The 17,793-nt window shown below is 39.7% G+C and overlaps 1 pseudogene; it reads left to right on the top strand.

Moving 5' to 3' along the window:
• The window catches only part of LOC128594635 (PRELI domain-containing protein 2-like), a 57,020-nt pseudogene extending 48,445 nt beyond the window's left edge, over positions 1 to 8,575 (top strand).
• The last annotated feature ends 9,218 nt before the right edge of the window (positions 8,576 to 17,793 follow it).

Here is a 17,793-nt window from a genome sequence, read left to right as displayed (position 1 = left end):
TTTTTCTATTCACCCTTCTATTGCAGTGTTACAGCAATACTAGCAGGTAAGCAGAAAAGAAATAAAACCAGAAAATAGTAATTCCAATTTAAAAAAGTAGTGACGGGAATTCCAAAGTGACGCTGTCATCAGACCAAAGAACACCTAATCCAGATCAGAGCAGAAGTACAGAGGCATCCTGTAAAAACTGCTCTAGGGAGACAGTGGAGCCGATATCAGGATCATTTTGAAACTCACTGTAACACGTATCTAATTGGTAGAAAGGAGTTTGTAGAAAAAAATACGACCAGGTACCATGCCAGGTAATGTGTCTTTGTGATATAAAGTTAGGTATTTCTTCATTAATTTATAAAAATAATTACTTCATTATTATTTTGGAAGGCCTAATTATCTATGAAAAATTAACCTCTTTCTAATGTAGAATTTTTGCCTGTAACATTTCCAAATTTCTTCCTTTCACATCCTCTTGGTTCCAGGGTAGGCTATATGGCTCAGAACATCATGTTACTTTTGGTTCAACATAATTAAAATGCAAGTGTATCTACTCTATCTTCCCTTTTTCTGTTCTTACCTGAATATAGAGGTCACCAGTTTCAGGAGGATGATGAAGTCAAGAGATGAAAGACATTTTGACATTTAGGAAAGTGACCTGCTAGCCAGTGACCACTACAATGGCCTGTTAAATAAAAGAAAAATAAATTTCTGTCATCTTAAGTCACTGCTTTGATGCAGCTGTTGTTATATCAGCTAACCTAATATTGATTGCAGCTTGGGAAGTTTGTGTTAAGTTAGGTTTGGTCTCACTGTCTTTGTTAGTATACAGTCATGTAGGAATGGGAAAGAAAAAGCTGCAAAAAAATGAACTAGGCCTATTCACCAGATTTTGTAGTTCTGCAAAGAAAACCAGTTAAGAAAATTGAGTTTTTATATAAATTGAGTGTGTGCCTTAGGAAAGTGGTTTTCTTGGCTGAGGATGTTGGGAGGGGAAGAGTGAGCAGGTTGTCAATGGCCAGTAGAATTATTTTGACCACATTTCCAAGTTCTGATATCAACCATTATCCACATTCCCCACAATTGAAAGTCAAAGCTCCAGTAGTAGAAGCCTAGGAATTAATATAATCTAAGTTTGTCACTTAAAAAAAAAAAGGTAAAAATATTTATATGATCTGAAGATAAACCAAAGTATCACATGTAACTGTTATAACCCCGCAATTAGCTGTTAAGATACACATTTTCCTTGTGAAAATGAAATTTGGATACATATTTACAAAGTAGTTGATGGTAATAATGATTAAAAATATAAGTCCATATTGAAACCTTATGAAAAGATTGCAAGTATGAAAAGTTTGTCCAGAGTCAGAAGAGAAATTGGGTGGGAATCTACAAATGGGGTGACTTTGAATAAATCCTAGGGCCCAATTTTATGCCACATTGAGGTTACCATCAATTTCTTATTGAAAAATAATGCTTGAACCATACCATAAAGATATGGAGTAAAAGTACTTGAATATTTTAAGCAAGTGTAATTATTTTCATTTTGAGGATATTTTATACCATTAAGAAAAAGAAGGAACTCCAGATCATAATAATCTGCAAATGTTAGAGATGAGAAAATTAAGTTTAATGAGAGCTCGAGCACTAATATTTAAAATTTTATAAATATGAAATTAAGTATACATTTGAAAGATAGTGTAAGTCAGATTACAAAGAAAATTGTAGACTGTAGATTGCTTGTTGCAATTGAATAATAATTGGATGTAGTTTGTTTTCATGCAACTAGCAATTCTGCACAAATACACTGTTTTCTAGTGTTGGGCAATGTCAACACAAGTTATGTGAGAGATAGAGAACGCTTGAATGACTACTGTACCCTGGGTATTAGGTCAAGATGTAGCCAAAGAAACAAAAACAGAATTGTACATAAAGTACTAGAAAAGTAAGAGTTCTTACGAAGAATCCCTATTACTTTTTGTAAAATATTTAGACAATGATTTCCTTCCAACCTTGGTCTGAGAGTTCTTCAAAAAGTTCATGGAATAAGTATATTATGAAATACCTGTCATGGACATCAAACTTTGTTTTTCACCCAAATGAACTCATACTAACCTTTTGGAACATATATGAGCAGAGCCTAGTTTGAGGAATTAAGGAAGATAAGACGTCAGTTTGAAACAAGGCTCTAACACAACAACATGAATTCTACTAAAATTGTAGCAAGAACAATCAGTCACCAAATTTATGGCAGAAGCTCGAGTTGAAGAATGTAAAAACTTTATGAAGACAATGCCCCCAAAGAATTCAGTTGTTAACAAACGAATAAGAAGGGATGAGATAGGGCTGGGTGCCTATAGCTCAGTGGCTAGGGCGCCAGTCACATACATTGGAGCTGGCAGGTTCGAACCCAGACCGGGCCTGCCAAACAAACAATGACAAGTATAACCAAAAAAAAAAAAAAAAAATAGCCAGGCATTGTGGCAGGCACCTGTAGTCCCAGCTACTCTGGAGGCTGAGGCAAGAGAATTGCTTAAGCCCAAGAGTTTGAGGTTGCTGTGAGCTGTGACGCCCCTGCACTCTACCCAGGGTGACATAGTGAGACTTTTTCTCAAAAAAAAAAAAAAAGAAGGGATGAGATGATGTGGAAGGTGAAGCCCACAACAGAAGACAAGGCACTCTAATTTTCAAGACAAAAAACTAAGCTTGTTTATGTCCCGATTGCAGAACACAGACTGTCAACATCAAAACAATAGCCAACGCTATAAACATCTCAACTGCTCAGCTTACACAATTCTGTTTGAAGAACTAAAGTTTTTATTAGTTTTTTAAACCTGCTACTTAATGGATGTCAAAACAATTCACCCATGTCAGCTGCAGACAAAAGCAGAGCTTTTAATGGAAATTTTAAACAAGTAGAACCAAGAACCTGAATCATTTCTTTAAAGGATTGTAACAGGAGGTGAAAATGTCTTTAACAGTATAATCCAAAGAGAAGCATAATCACGGTCATGGCTACCAACAAGTGGAAAAGTTGTCTAGTCAAAGTGAAAGTCAAGAGCAGAGGTCATGGCAACAATTTTTCCAGATGCTGGAGGAATTTCACTTGTTGACTTTTTGGAGGGCTAAAGAACAATAAGATCTGCTTATTATGACAATATTCTGAGAAAGGTAGCCAAAGATTTAGTAGAAAAATGCCTTCTGGGGAAAGCTTCCCCAGAGTCTTTTTCCACCCTAACAAAGTTGTTAACCCATTTCTCTCATCAATCAAGGGCAATTTTGTGAGATGTTGGTGGGATTAGTCATCCCCTTTACAGTCCTAATTTGGGTTCTTTAGGCTTCATTTTGTTTCTTAATCTTCTAAAAAATATTTAAAAGGCATCAATTTTTCTTCACTTAATAATACAAAAACACTGTTTTGACATGGTTAAAGTCCTAGAACCCACAATTCTTTAGGGGTGGACTAAATGCCTGGTATCTTAACTTAGAAAATTGGACCTGAACAAAGTTTTGATGCACCTTAAGTTGAGAAATAAAATTTATATTTTTTATTTTTCTTTTAGTTACATTTTTCATAACCTTTTTAGATCCTCTCATATTATTTATCATCTAGTCTCTGTGAATCTAGTCCATGATTTTTAGAGATACAACATGCCATATTTCTGGTTCGTTGCAATGGTTGACAGTTATTGCTTCTGAGAAGTAGCATTAGAAAAATGTTTTTGTATTGCCCTGTAACTTAAGATGTATAACCCACTTTTTTATGATGTTCAATTTTATTGAACATCAAAATAGCAGCTGGAAATTAACTTAGAAAATGTTATAAATTATTTCTAAATCTAAAAAACATTAATACTGTCTATATCCTTCTGTCTATATCCTAAAAAACATTAATACTGTCTATATCCTTCTATTATATGAGTACATGATATGTTTTTCTGATTTTCCTGTTGATTATGGTTTTGAAAGATCTCATTGGTTCTTTAATTTTTTAAACCTGAACTATTACATCATCAGTACAATCAAATAGAGAATTGGTCTCCTAGAATTTTTATATTATTGCAGGTAAATGTGCATTTTATTTTCAAAAATTAGGAATAAGTTTAACGTTAAGATAGCTATTAAAATTCAAGACATAGCACCTGACTCAGTCAGACATAGTATTTCCTTTGTATGATGTTTTGGAATAATTAAGTTGATAAAAATATCTCAAATCTTACAAATAGTGGGCACATTTTACCTGTAGAATATAACTTTTAATGTTAATAAAATCATTAAATACATGAGTGTATCTTAATAACTGAGCAACTTACTAATCTTTTAATTATGGAGAAAGAAATATATGAAGGTGAAAAGGAAAGAAAACAAACAAATGTAAAACAAAATACAAGACAAATTTTCAAGACAAAAATTCTAGGTGAAGGAACGTGAAGGTAAAAATCTACAAAATATAACATGTCAATATTTATGAAAATTACCAAAAATGAAGATGGTAAAATACATATTAGATGGCAGATTAGTCAGAACTTTGTTGCTTTTAGGTGACAGAAATCCAATTTGATCATGTTAGGCAAAAGGATAATTTATTTACTCACCTATTTAACACTGAGGAAGGGAGGAATGCAGCCGGGCCTCAGAAAAGCTGCACCAATGACTCCAAGTCTAGTAAAACTCTCTTTTCCCATCTTGCCTGTCAAACTCTCCCTTCATAGCAACTGCATTATCTCAGACGAGCTCCTTCCATGGAGATGAAGGAAGTTTGCTAGAAATTCTCAACTTCTTTACCAGGAAGGAGTTAAGATTAACACTTATTATTCTCAAATTAAATTTTAAAAGTACTAGAGAGAGTCCATACATACCCAATGGAGTCAAGTGCATATCCTTCAAGCAATCATATCTGGCCACAGGGATGGGTACAATGACTTCACTCAGCATGGAATATGAGTTCACTTCTAGCCCAGTCAACAAGGCCCATGGAACCTCCTATTGAAAGCAAAATTCATGGTGGAAAAAAAAAATTTTTTGTCATAAAGATGACATCGTGGCTAGGTAGCTGTAGTTATGGTTAGAAAAAAATGTTCACTTAATGAAAGAAAATAAATCAAGATGATAATTTAAAAATATTTACATTAACACTAAAAGTATATGACTATTTGGAAACAGATATTCAAGAGTAATGAAAATTAAGACTGTAGAAGATCTTAAAGATCTAAATTTAAAGGGAAATAAATCCATAGCAGATCATAAAATATCTGTCAAAAATTGCAGAATGTTTATAGTTTATTTTAAAAACAGTATATTTCTGTTTCAGAAATATTTACTGACAGTATATTTTCAGATAAAGACAAATTGACATAAAATGAAAAATAAAAACAATCTGATGTTTAAATTATTGTACAAACTCTACAGAATAATTATAAATCTCATCAGAATATTTCTAATCAACAGTAGAGGAATAAAGCAACTACTTCAAATTCCCACTGACATTTCCTTTTTTGTCTTTGATCAAGCATGTTTTGGAGGAGACAGAGCAAGATGGCCAGATAGGAACTTCCAGTGATCATCCCTCTGCACAAACACCAAATCACCAAATTCAACAGCTACCTACCCAAGCAAGGACCTTCAGAAGAACCAAAAATCAGGTGAGCAATCATATTCCCTGATTTTAACATTATATCGAGAAAAGAAGCATGGAAGAGGGCAGCAAAGACTGTCGTGCCTTGTCTATGCCACTCCCCCACCCCCAGGCAGGGCTGCCCCAATGTGCCCAGTGGCCACAGAATCTGTGTGCCTGGGGGAGGGAGAGGGAAGTGATGGTGGGACTTTGCATTGAAATCCAGGGCTGCCCTGGCATAGGGGAACACAGCATAGGGCAGAATTCTACTGGTGCCCCTATGAAGGGAGGATTTAGATCCAGTCTGGCCAGAGAGAAATCCTCTACCCGCAAACCTGCGTTCTAGCCAGCACACCGCTGGCTCATAAAAAGTAGCCTGGGAACTGAACTGATTGCACAAGGCTGTCAGGCCACAGAGGCTTCTGTCCTGGGGCTGTTCCTGCGCTGTCATGGTTCAAAGCCAGTGTGACACAAGCAGTAGCCACCAACCAGTGTCTGTGTCACCCTATCACCCTGTCCCAACTACAGGCACTGCAGGTCATAAGTTTACTTCCACTTGGGGAAAAGAAATGGACTAGTTCAAAGGGCTTTGTTTTGCAACTTGGGTACAAAGTTGGCTACAGTAAATTAAAGTACCAAACAGACTCCTGAAGACCCTGAGTCCAGGCCTTAGTTCCTAGAAGATACTTCTGGAAGTGCTCCCCGCCCCCCACCCTGGGGCCAGCAAGAAATGTGCTGCCCTGGAGAGAAAGTTCTCATCCTAGCAGGAATCACATGTTGAGTAAAGAGCCCTGTGTTTTGAATAAACATCACAGAAATCCAGGCAAAAGTGACGATTGGCTAGGGGTGAGAAAGGGCTGGCTTCAGGCGTGACCTGGCACTGGCAGCCCTGAGGGAGTGGCCAACATCACTCTTCCCCAACTCCAGCAGCCTAGCACAGAAGTGAGGGAAGAGAGTGAGAGACTCTACCTGGGAAGCCAGGGCATTCTCCCACTTACTCAAGTCCACCGAGGTAGTACCATCAGGAGTCTGTAAGACTCACAGTACTACTGGGCTTGGAGCACCACCAGTACTGATATGGCTGCAAGGACTAAGCCTTCAATCACAACACTCAATTCCCTTGGATACCCGGAAAGCTTTTCCAAGAAGGTTGTGTTCAAACTACCCCAGACCATGAAGATTAATATAAATACCTAACTCTTCGATGCTCAAACATCGATGCACATCCACAAGCATCAAGAACACCCAGGAAAACATGACCTCACCAAATGAACCAAATAAGACACCAATGACCAATCCTGAAGTGATACAGATGTGACCTTTCAGAGAAAGAATTCAAAATAGCTGTCCTGAACAAGCTCAATAAAAGTATAAGCAACACAGAGAAGGCATTCAGAAGCCTACCAGAATGAAGAAATTGAAATATTAAAAAAAAAATAGGAGAAATTCTGGAGCTTAAGAGTTTAGTTTGCAGGAAAAAGTGCACACCCCTGTGGCCGCTGGATAGGATGCCTGAGGGTCTCCACCAAGCCTGGAAGCCTTGCACTAAGTGAGGTGTGGTGGGGCACGGTGGGGGCACCGGCAGTGGCTCTAGGGGGCAGGGAAGCACAGTCAACTTGTGCCAGGTGTACAAGTACCCCGTCGAGCAGGTGGTTGCCAGCTTCCTCTGAAAATTCTACCAAAAAATTAGGCATAACATGATAGAGAATGGTGCAGATGTATAGAACGTGGGCTCTGACATCACGTGGGGTAGGAAGATAGGCAGGGGGCTGCTAGCCCTGTGAGGCTGGACAGCACCCCAACCCCATGGATAAAAATGTCCTGTCTGTAAAATCTGTGGAGGGAAAAAAAGATGAAACAACAGGGGTCATCTATGGAAGAGGATTGCAGTCTGCCAGAATGTGGAATTGCCAGGCAGCTAGTTAGATGTGAGCAGGGAGGACTAGCCAGGCTGCTCTGGTCAGGCTGTTCTACACAAGACCCTGTAGTCTGGCAATTCTGGAAAAAAGAAGTTAAATAATGCTTGAGGGACTTTCCAATGCAATTAAGGGATGTGGTCAGGTCAACCTTTTTCAGAAATGGGTTTGGAAAGAGCAGTTTATTAACATCCCTGAGACTTATAGTGCACAACAGAATTGATTAAGAGCCCAAGAGGACCAATCAAAACAGGAATAAAAATAACTGGTCTTTCCAAATAACAGGTGGTGCCTCCCTAAAATCATGTATAAGAATAAGAAATTGTGCTATTGTGGGGCCTGAAATCCCTAAGACCAGGCCCAGATTAACACGTAATTTTGTTGCTAAATTTCATTTTTGCCTCTTCTTTATTTTGATAATTATTTCAAACTACTTTATGGCCCTAACTTTTTTTTTTTTTGCTTACTTTATTTTGTTGATTTGGTATCAATGTCATTCTTTGGTGCTGGGAACTGGAAACCTGGAAACCTGGGGATCTGTCATTTGGTCCCCCCACACCACTTGCCTAACGGTTTAAGAAATTTTTTTTTTTTTTTCTTTTGGCCGGGGCTAGGTTTGAACCCGCCACCTCTGGCATATGGGACCAGTGCCCTACTCCTTGAGCCACAGGCGCCGCCCCAGTTTAAGAAATTTTAAGAAAGCACACTGGTGACTCTTCATTGGAAAAAAATGAGCATTTAAAAAGTACCCAATATCTCATTAGGAGAGGAATTGTGGTTCAATCTCAGGCAAAAAACGTGGCTATGCGGAGTTGCTGCTTTACATGGACACAGTCTGCATATGTGAAGGAAGAATTTGTCTTCTAGGAAAGTGCAAAAAATCCAAATTGGACAGAATTCATTCAAAGAGTCAGGTTTCAGTCACAGGAGCTGGATTTCTCAACTGCGTTTTGGAAACTTTTACCAGCACATTCTTAAGATAGGAGGCTCAGAAGGGAGTTAGAATCATAAGATGCTGCTAAAGGAACAGTGTGGTACCTCCTTATCTGAATAAAGAACCACCCATGATCTGTATCCATGTCTACTTGTTTTTGAGAATCACTTCCTGGACACACCACACCATGCACACACAGTTACCAGAAAGGTTTGAGATACACTATCAGCAGCTTAAAGAAGAGGAGACCTCTGACATAAAATGATTTACTTACCTGGGAGCCTGCTTCAAATAGTGGGACTCATAGAGGTAAGACCTTTTTGCTGGATTTTTACGACACTTCTCTTTATGATTTTGCAAGTAAAGGAAAAATCCACGTAAGATATAAAAGTAAAAAAATTCAGTGTTCAAACTGAAGAATGCATAGGAGTCTTTTAACAGTAGATTGACCAAGCAGAAAGAAGAATGGTGAGCCTGAGGACCAGCCATTTGAAAATGTAACAGTCATAAGAAAAGAAAGGAAAAATAACAAAATTAATGAAGAATACCTACAAGATCTAGAAAATAATCTCAAAAAGACAAACCTAAGAGTTATTTGCTTTAAAGAGGAAGTATAGAGAGACTGGCTTAAAAGTTTTATTCCAAGAAATAATAATAGGTTTCTCCAAACCTAGAGAAAATACCAATATTCAGGTATAAAGAGGTCACAGACTATCAAGCAGGTTTAACCTAAACAAGACCACTTCAAGGTCTGTAATAATCAAACGTGTAAAAGTTACTGATCAAGAAAAGGAAAGCAAGGGAAAAAGAAAAAGGTAGCGAACAAATGAGCTCTGATACATTTGGTAGTCCATGTCTCAGGGGGAAGCTACAGGCCGGGAGAAAGTGGCAAGACATATTCAAAATGCTGAAGGAAAAAAAAAATCCTCAACCCTACAATACTATATTCTTTAAAAATATCTCTCAAACATGAAGGGGAAATATAGACTTTCACAAACAAGCAAAAACTAAGGATTTCATCAACACCAGACCTGTTCCATTAATTTAAGAAAAGCTAAAAGAATTTCTTCAATTTGAGAGAAAAAGACAATAATAAGACACTACTTGAAGGTATACAGCTAACTAGTAGCAGTAGGTACAAAAACAGAATATTCTTTTGCTGTAATTTTGGGGCATATACTACTTACATCTGGAATAAGAAGACTAAAAGATAAATGTACCAAAATTAACTGCAACAACTTCTTGAACAATAGAAAGTATAAAAAGATATAGATGAAAACAATGAAAAAAGTTAGACAGAGAGAGAAGGGAGTTAAAGGATAGAATTTCTGCTTGATTTCTATTTCTCACTTAATGTGTTCCTTTGACTGTAAGCAGAATTATTATAGTTTTAGATAATTGGTTATAAAATGATTTTTGCATGTCTTATGGTAACATTAAAAAAACTATTACAGGTACACAAAAAATAAAAAGAAGAAATCAACACTCAACAATAGAAAAATCACTTGGAAGACAGGAAGGAAGGAAAGAAGGAAAAAAGAGAGAGAGTGAACTATAAAACAACCAAAAATCAAATAATAACAAGCCAGAAGTATTTAAACAATAGTAACATTGAATATAAATGAATTAAAATCTCCAATCAAAAGACATAGAGTAGCTGAATGGATTAAAAACAAAATCATATGCCGTCTGTAGGAAACACACTTCACCTATAAAGAACATATATAGATTTTTTTTAAAAAGATGGAAAAAGATATTTCATGCAAATGGAAACCCCTCAAAAGCAGAAATAGCTATACTTCCACCAGACAGCATGAATTTTATTTATTTATTTTATTTTATTTTATTTTATTTTTGTAGAGACAGAGTCTCACTGTACCGCCCTCGGGTAGAGTGCCGTGGCGTCACACGGCTCACAGCAACCTCTAACTCTTGGGCTTACGCGATTCTCTTGCCTCAGCCTCCCGAGCAGCTGGGACTACAGGCGCCCGCCACAATGCCCGGCTATGACAGCATGAATTTTAAGAGGAAAATGGTAAAGAGAGACAAAGAAGGTCATCATATAATGGTCTGATAGCAGTGAACTGAAGGAGGACTGGATTGATGTAAATTAAGTTACCTAAATAATTGCTGTAAAGTTAAGTTTTCATGCAGTTTGAGCATTTGTGAAGAGTTGGTAAATGTAGACAGTTGTCTTTTAATGTAAAGACAAAAAACATGGTTCTGAGGGCTCTCACTGAGGGAGTTGTCCACACACCCAAGCACGGTGAAGCTTTACTTACTAACACTGCATCAGAAGTGCCTTGATTTGGCGAGCCATGCACACTTGGAACAAACAGTTTAAGCTGCTTTATGATAAATGCTCAAATGTCCTAGAAGTTTTCAAGGGCTGAAAAGCTGGAGAAGACAAAATCAGAAAACAACACGACATAAAGCTGGGATGGGACCCTGTGACTTACCTCTCAGAATGGGAGGGGCCTCATGTGACTAATTGTCTCCCTTTCTCCAACTCCAACATGCAAAAGTCATTGGATGAACTTTTCATTGTACTTTGTCGACAGTATTTTTCACCCCCGCCTTTTTTTGTTTAATTCAGTTACAAATTTGTAGATCAAAGTGTGTCATGTGTTCCAGAAGGTGATTTTTTTTTTGTATATTTTTGAGCTTAAAGCCAATGGAAAGCGGACACTAATAACTTAAAGGGGATTTAACCCTTTCTGTCAGTAACTATTCACACATCAATGTCACATAATATCTTAAAGAATTTTTTTTTTCAGTGGGAATAGTGGGCCTGTAGAGAATCCTCATTTACAACTGGTATCTCAGATCGTGTCATTTTAAAAATGTTACCTGTCTAACTGTTTTTTAGGATTGAACTATTCATTGAATTAAATTAATTAATTTATTATTTAGTTTCAATTTTACTTTTTTCTTTTATCTAATTTTTATTTCCAAGTATTACAAGGATGCTCACACTTTGCTCACATTTTGAAATCAGGCCAGATTTAGAGTTGTTGCAACAGCAGGAGTGGGTTTCTTCTGGCATAATGAACTTCATCAAATATTTATTCCTTTCTTTAACAGAAGCTTATTAGACTAGTTGAATGTAGAATTTAAGTGTATGTGAAAATGTGTTTAATCACATTTAATCTATTTTGGAGAGAGAATTTTATACTCAAATACATTTTCTACAATATATAGATTTCCGGGTTAGATTAAATAAGATTTGAGAAGTCTGTAAACCAGCACTAACTTATATTCCTGAGCAAGAATATAGTAAACACAAGATCTGATAATCAAGTTCATGAACTTGCCACTGTGCCCTAATGTTGGCAGTACTGTGCAAACACCTGGGTGAGGTTTCATAACCTTTGTGTGTCAATGTTTCACAGCTGTGTTCATGTCGACATGTGGTGGTGTCTTGCTCAGGGTCACTCATTATTGGTGTTATGTGTTTTTGTGTGCTATTGTGAGAATTTCAGAGCTTGAATTAGAGCAATGAACAAACATTAAATTTCGTGTCAAACTTGGCAGGAGTGGGAGTGAAACAGGGACATGTTAGTCCAAGTTTATGGGGATGAAGCCATGAAGAAAACAGCAATGTATACATGGATTAAACATTTTTCTGAGGGGAGAAAAAGCATCACTGATGAAGAGAGGTCAGGGCAGCTGGTGAAGAGCAGAACTGACAAAAACATTGCAAAAATTTGTCAAATTGTGCATCAAAATCGTCGGATCATCAGCTGACTGTGAGAAGCTTAGCAGATCAAGTAAACATTGATAAAGAAACAGGAAGATCATAACTGAAAATCTTGGCATGAGAAAGGTGTGTGCAAAAATGAACAAAAGCAAAGGAGAGTGGAAGTTTGCCAAGACCTTTTGGAGAGGCAAGGCAGTGTTTTAGGCCATGTTATCACTGGTGAGGAAACATGGGTGTACCAATATGACTCTGAAACAAAGCATCCAAGTGCATAGTGGAAGTCAGTCAATTCTCCATGACTAAAAAAGTTCCATCAGTCAAACCCAAGAGTCAAAACCACATTGCTAACCTTTTTTGATGGCAGAGGGATTATTATGATTTTTTTACCAATTGGACAAACAGTTAATTGAGTTTGTTATTTGGAAGTGTGGAAAAGACTGCATGAAAAAGTTAGACAAAAATGACCTGACCTTTTTTGCCAACAACTCAAGGCTCTTGCATCACAGAAATGCACCAGCCCACGCAGCACTTTCTATGAGCGAATTTTTAGTCAGTGAATAAATAACTATATTGGAACACCTTCCCTACTTACCTGATCTGGCCCTTGATGACTTTACCCAAATATAAAGGAAATACTGACAGGGAGACATTTTGATGATATTCAGGATGTTAAGGGTAATAAGATGATAGCTCTGATTCCAGAAAAAGACTTCCAAAATTGCTTTGATAGGTAGAATAAGGCACTGGTATTGGTGGATAGCTGTCCCAGGGGAAGGTGACCATAATGATATTCAGCAGTGAGCACTTTTTCTAGGATGAGTTTGTGAGCTTAATTTTCAGATCTTGTGTATACTTCATTGCTTGCAATTTCTGAAGCATATTGAAAACTTTCTTAAAAATAATTTGTGAACATTCATAAATGACCAGAAAAGTTTTCTTTGTGCACACATATATCTTCACATTGAAGGGGATCTATATATGTAGAAAACCTTTGTAGAACAGGGGAGGAAGGATACCCTGGCTATGCAGCAAATAGGTGAGTACCAGATAAATATGTCTGTTAGACCTTTATGAATTCTGCATAGGCTGAGGAAAACCAGGGAGCACATTACAAGCATCACGTGCTTAAGCATTATTAATTTTTAAAACTTTCTTGGAAAACGTTTGGGCAATAAAACTAAAACTTAACTTCTAAACCCATCAATTATTAAGACTTCCATTTCTTGCTACATCACAGTGGCTTTTATCAAGTCGACAATCACACCGAGACAAGAAGAAAGGCTAGATTAAAGAACAAAGAAGGAAACCCAGGACCTGAAAAGCCAAGGCCACACAGAGAGGAGAGGCCGCCTTCTCTGCTGTGCTTCCCCTCTGTGTGTTTGCCAAGTGTCAAAGAGGCCGAGTAGAAAAGAGAGATTGAGAGGTTTTGAAAGCCCCTGGGGAAGATTATAATCAGAATAAGAGAGTCAGCTTGGCAAAGGCCCTGTGAAAACCGTACCGCAGACAGTGAACCTAACATCATGTAGAAGTTTGCTGAACCCTCTGCTGTGCTGCTATCAGAAAATGAGAAATAGATGCTGCAGTTCTGTGGGTCGCCTTCTACTGGCATGAGAGGCTTCTCTTTCTTGCTTGTAATTTTCAAAAATAGCTGTAGATTGTGCTGGGAATGCAGCTGCTTGAGTCAGGGGCAAACCACCTGGGACAGCCTAATCTGTGTCCCTCCTCCCCTGGAAGCCAAATGCTTTTCAGTGCTTTTCCAGTCAGTTCCATGCTCCATGATGTGTAGAACTCAGGGCAAGCTGCTGGTTGGGTCCCCAAGCCATAGCACAGCTGGGCAGTGTCCGTCGAGACTCCACTTGCCCCAGCCAGCTTTGTTGAAGCTTGGAGGAGCGGCTCACATGGATCCTTCTATTTGTCCCTTGTTGCCTATCTGTAAATGATAAATCTGCTTCATATAACTTGCTGTGTATGAATGTGCTGTGTCTTAGCAGACTCAAAGAAAAGGTCATTAGTGAAGTTGATTCACAAAAGTGACAAAAAGGGCAGAGTCTGGTCTGAGAGAACCATGGCTTATGGGCAAAGCAGGTGGGGCAATACCCACCGGTACCCAGGCAGGAGTGGACATACCAGCCCAGGCATGCTGGAACTGGACACATGGGTAGATGTTTTTATGGGAACTGAAGGGTAAGAAGGGGGATGTTTATAGGTCCTCTCACCCCGCCCCAGGGTGAGAGAATTGGGTGCATGGATTGAGGCAGAGAGATAGAAGTGTAGTGCACAAGCCCCTGTCCGCTGGGCTTTTATGGACTGCTTATTCCTGGCTGGAGAGTGGGAAAGTGACTACTGAGAAGGACCCCCAGGCACTGGGGAGGGAACCAAAACGTGTGTTGTATGAGCCTTAACCAAGAGGGAGACTCATCTTCTAAAGGAAGGATATGGAGAAAGGCCAGAGAAGTCTTAGGCAGCCTTTTTGGTATGTGTGTTTGATAAAGGACAAGTGAAGACCCAAATTTCTTAGGCTGAATGATGCAGTTAAAATGGGGTCAAGATAAATATTGCACATATTCAAAGTATAAGTGGGAGGGAGACTATGGTTACACATGGTCAGACAGAGTGGTATAACTAGGTTTGGAGTCTCAAAAGGGCAGAGGCTGGGACAAGAGAGAGGGATGAAAAATTAACTGTCAAGGTCAATGTTCATAATTGCAGTGACAGGCACACTAAAATCCCTGATTTACCACTATACGATTCCTCCATGTAACAAAAAACCATCATAGCCCCCAATCTATTGAAATAAATATATTATTTAAAATTGTTTTTGAAACTTTTTAGGCAGAAAGAAATTAAACAGATGAAGTCAGGAGTTTTGGGGACAAACATCTTAATCCACGGTGCTTATGTTGTTGTAGGTGGGGCCCTTTGGGCCATTTTGGGCACCTGCTAACTGTCCTAGAGCTGAGCATGCTGTAGGCATTGACATCTTGACCACCTGAGGCTGAGAACATCACATCCTTCTAACAGGGTGTGCCCTCCACAGCTAAGAATTAGAGCCATAGCAGTGAGACATGGACTCTCCTGCCTGCCGCCCAAGCTACCCAACCCCGGTGGGTTAGTCACCAGAAGCATGCTGGACGCTAAGTGGGTGAGACTTTACTCTGCTAACACCAGCCTTCCTACACACTGGCCTGTGCTCATGTACAGGCCGGTTGCCTGGTCATAAAGGCCTTTGGAGCACAGGGGCTGAATTCCAAAGCCACTTGGGCAGTAGGCCCCCACAAATATTTTAGATACAGTCAAATAATCCCAGAGGCACCCACTGCTAAATGCAGGCTCTATAGATGGCAGGCCTCGTGGGGGTACTGGGGGCAGCACGTATTCTATTTAGGTGTTCTTTTGGTCCCCTTAGTCAAAGTGACAAAGCTCCTTGTCTGCTGTTGGGTACTTACGGAAACTGAGCATCTAATGGCTGAAGTGCCACAAGTGACTCTGTGAACTGAACTGCCCTTTCCCACCAGTGCTCACAAATCCCAACCATAAAATTGGATAGTCTCAAAGAGTCCAGTTATGAAATGAAAGCTCACATTCATGCCCAGGCCTGACCGGAAGCCCACGGACTCTTGGCCATAGAAAATGGCCAAGTTGCCAAACAGGATTGAGCAACCTGTATAGGATGCTTTGATTTTCCTGTGGGCACATGAAGGCAAGACAAGATGTGCCTATGAAGGTGTGGTAGGGATTACTGACAGCACCATCAAATGACAAGCACACACAGCCCCCTGGGCTGTGGTGGCATCTTTGACTGAGACTGGACATGGAAATGCTGACCAATGAACCAAGTTACATAGTCGTGATGGCCACGCAGGCCGCCCCTACCACCACATCCTGCTACACTTCCACTGACATGTGGGCTGTGCCAACAACCTAGCCGTCTGGTCAGGAGAACGTCTACTGAGTGACTGGGCAGTTGAAGGGCTACCTGTATGAGAACAAGAAGTATTACAATAGTTTGCTGCCAGAGGTGGGGGTGGGGAAAATATGTGTCACTCATATGGATACTGACTGGGCCTACCACAGCTGCTCTTGAAAGAAACTTCGGTCACATTTTCATTACTCCATAGAACTTCTCTCTGACCAAGGAACATCGTTCACTGCTCAAGCAATGAATGATGTGTGCACTCTCATGGATACAACAGATGTTCCGCACACCTGGCCATCCTCAGGCCAGTGGAGCTACTGAACAATGCAGCAGCCAACTACAAGGCATGTGAAGAAAGGACATCGACATGACCAGCGAACAGAGTGACACCCCATGTAACAGGGCAGGATGGGGCCTACACAGTGCGTCCCAAGCCAAGGGACTCAGGACATGGCAGTGCATGCTGAGAAATGCTGGGATGTGAACTAAGCAAATGCCTGATTGGACTGTGCCTGCAAAATCCCACTATCAGTGTTCTCAGCTATTATTTTTCTTTATTCCCTTTGAGTGAATGTCTTCAGGTTTGTGGTTTAGGCCATTATAGTACCCTAGATAAGGCTCTCCAAATTCAATTTGGAGGTGATGCTTCCCCTGGGTTCCTCCCTTCCACAGGATCTCACAGAGGTAGAGGACAGGAACCAGGAATACCAGGGTGCTAGGGTTCCTAGGGTGGTACAGGGGACATTGGATCCTTCCAAGCTAGTGAATGACGTTTGCAGATGTGTTGAGATTGTGCAGGACATAACCAGCCTTCCTGCTGGGTGAGTAAGACCAAAATGTTGGGACCAAGCCACAGGAACAATGGGTGCCCATAGAGGTAGTAGCCTTGAGCCTGGAACACACAGACTGGGTCACTATCAAGCTAGGACCTATCAAGCTTATTTCATGAGTAGGGAACACTCGAGGTCCTGGGCGGGATAAAGCTCTAACCTGTAAAGCTGTTTTCCCACAAGGATGTGGCAACAGTGGCCCAGAAACATTATTCCTTTTTTAGGCTTTTCCAAGCTGTGGCCACCAGCAGTAACCTGACAAAGTGTTGGATTGCCATCCTGTATCTCATTCTGTCACAGACCACGCTGGGTTTCTGATTCAGCCAGTAGTGCCTTGAAGCCACAGCAAATGCCAGCAGAACCTGAGCTCTGTCTCACCGAATGAAGGTCTGGCACCCACTGTGTGGAAGCTAGGCCTTTCTGGCACAATGTCATGACTACAACTAATAAGCCTTGGTGGGCTAAGTAGTGATGTCGGTGCTGTCCTGCAGCTGGGGACACTAGAATTAAAGTCCACGGCCTTTCAAGGGAGCAGCTCAGGTAAACATCCAAGCCAGGAGATAAAGGGGAAAAAATGTGAAACTCACTACCCACTGTGGGCCTCTTTCAAGTTTTAACTTCAGATCCTCCTGCCAGTGTTTACGTTTCAGTCTTCAAGTAGTTACTTTTGTAGTCTGTGTAGAATTTTCAGTTGTAAACACCGAGTGAGGAAGACTGTACTTATCTAACTTCAACACAGAGCATTAGCAATTTAGATATTTTGTTTTTAAAAATCACAAACCAATATGGACAATTACAAAGTTTGCTATGTTTACATATGGTTTCCTGGATTGAGTATGATACTTCTGTATTTTAGAAAGTTTCCCTCCCCTAATACATCCAAAATGCCAGA

Source organism: Nycticebus coucang, chromosome 9, assembly GCF_027406575.1.
Source record: "Nycticebus coucang isolate mNycCou1 chromosome 9, mNycCou1.pri, whole genome shotgun sequence".
NCBI classification, from domain to species: Eukaryota; Metazoa; Chordata; class Mammalia; order Primates; family Lorisidae; genus Nycticebus; species Nycticebus coucang.
Note: the sequence above shows the minus strand (reverse complement) of the source record. Positions and strands in the feature narration are given on the sequence as shown.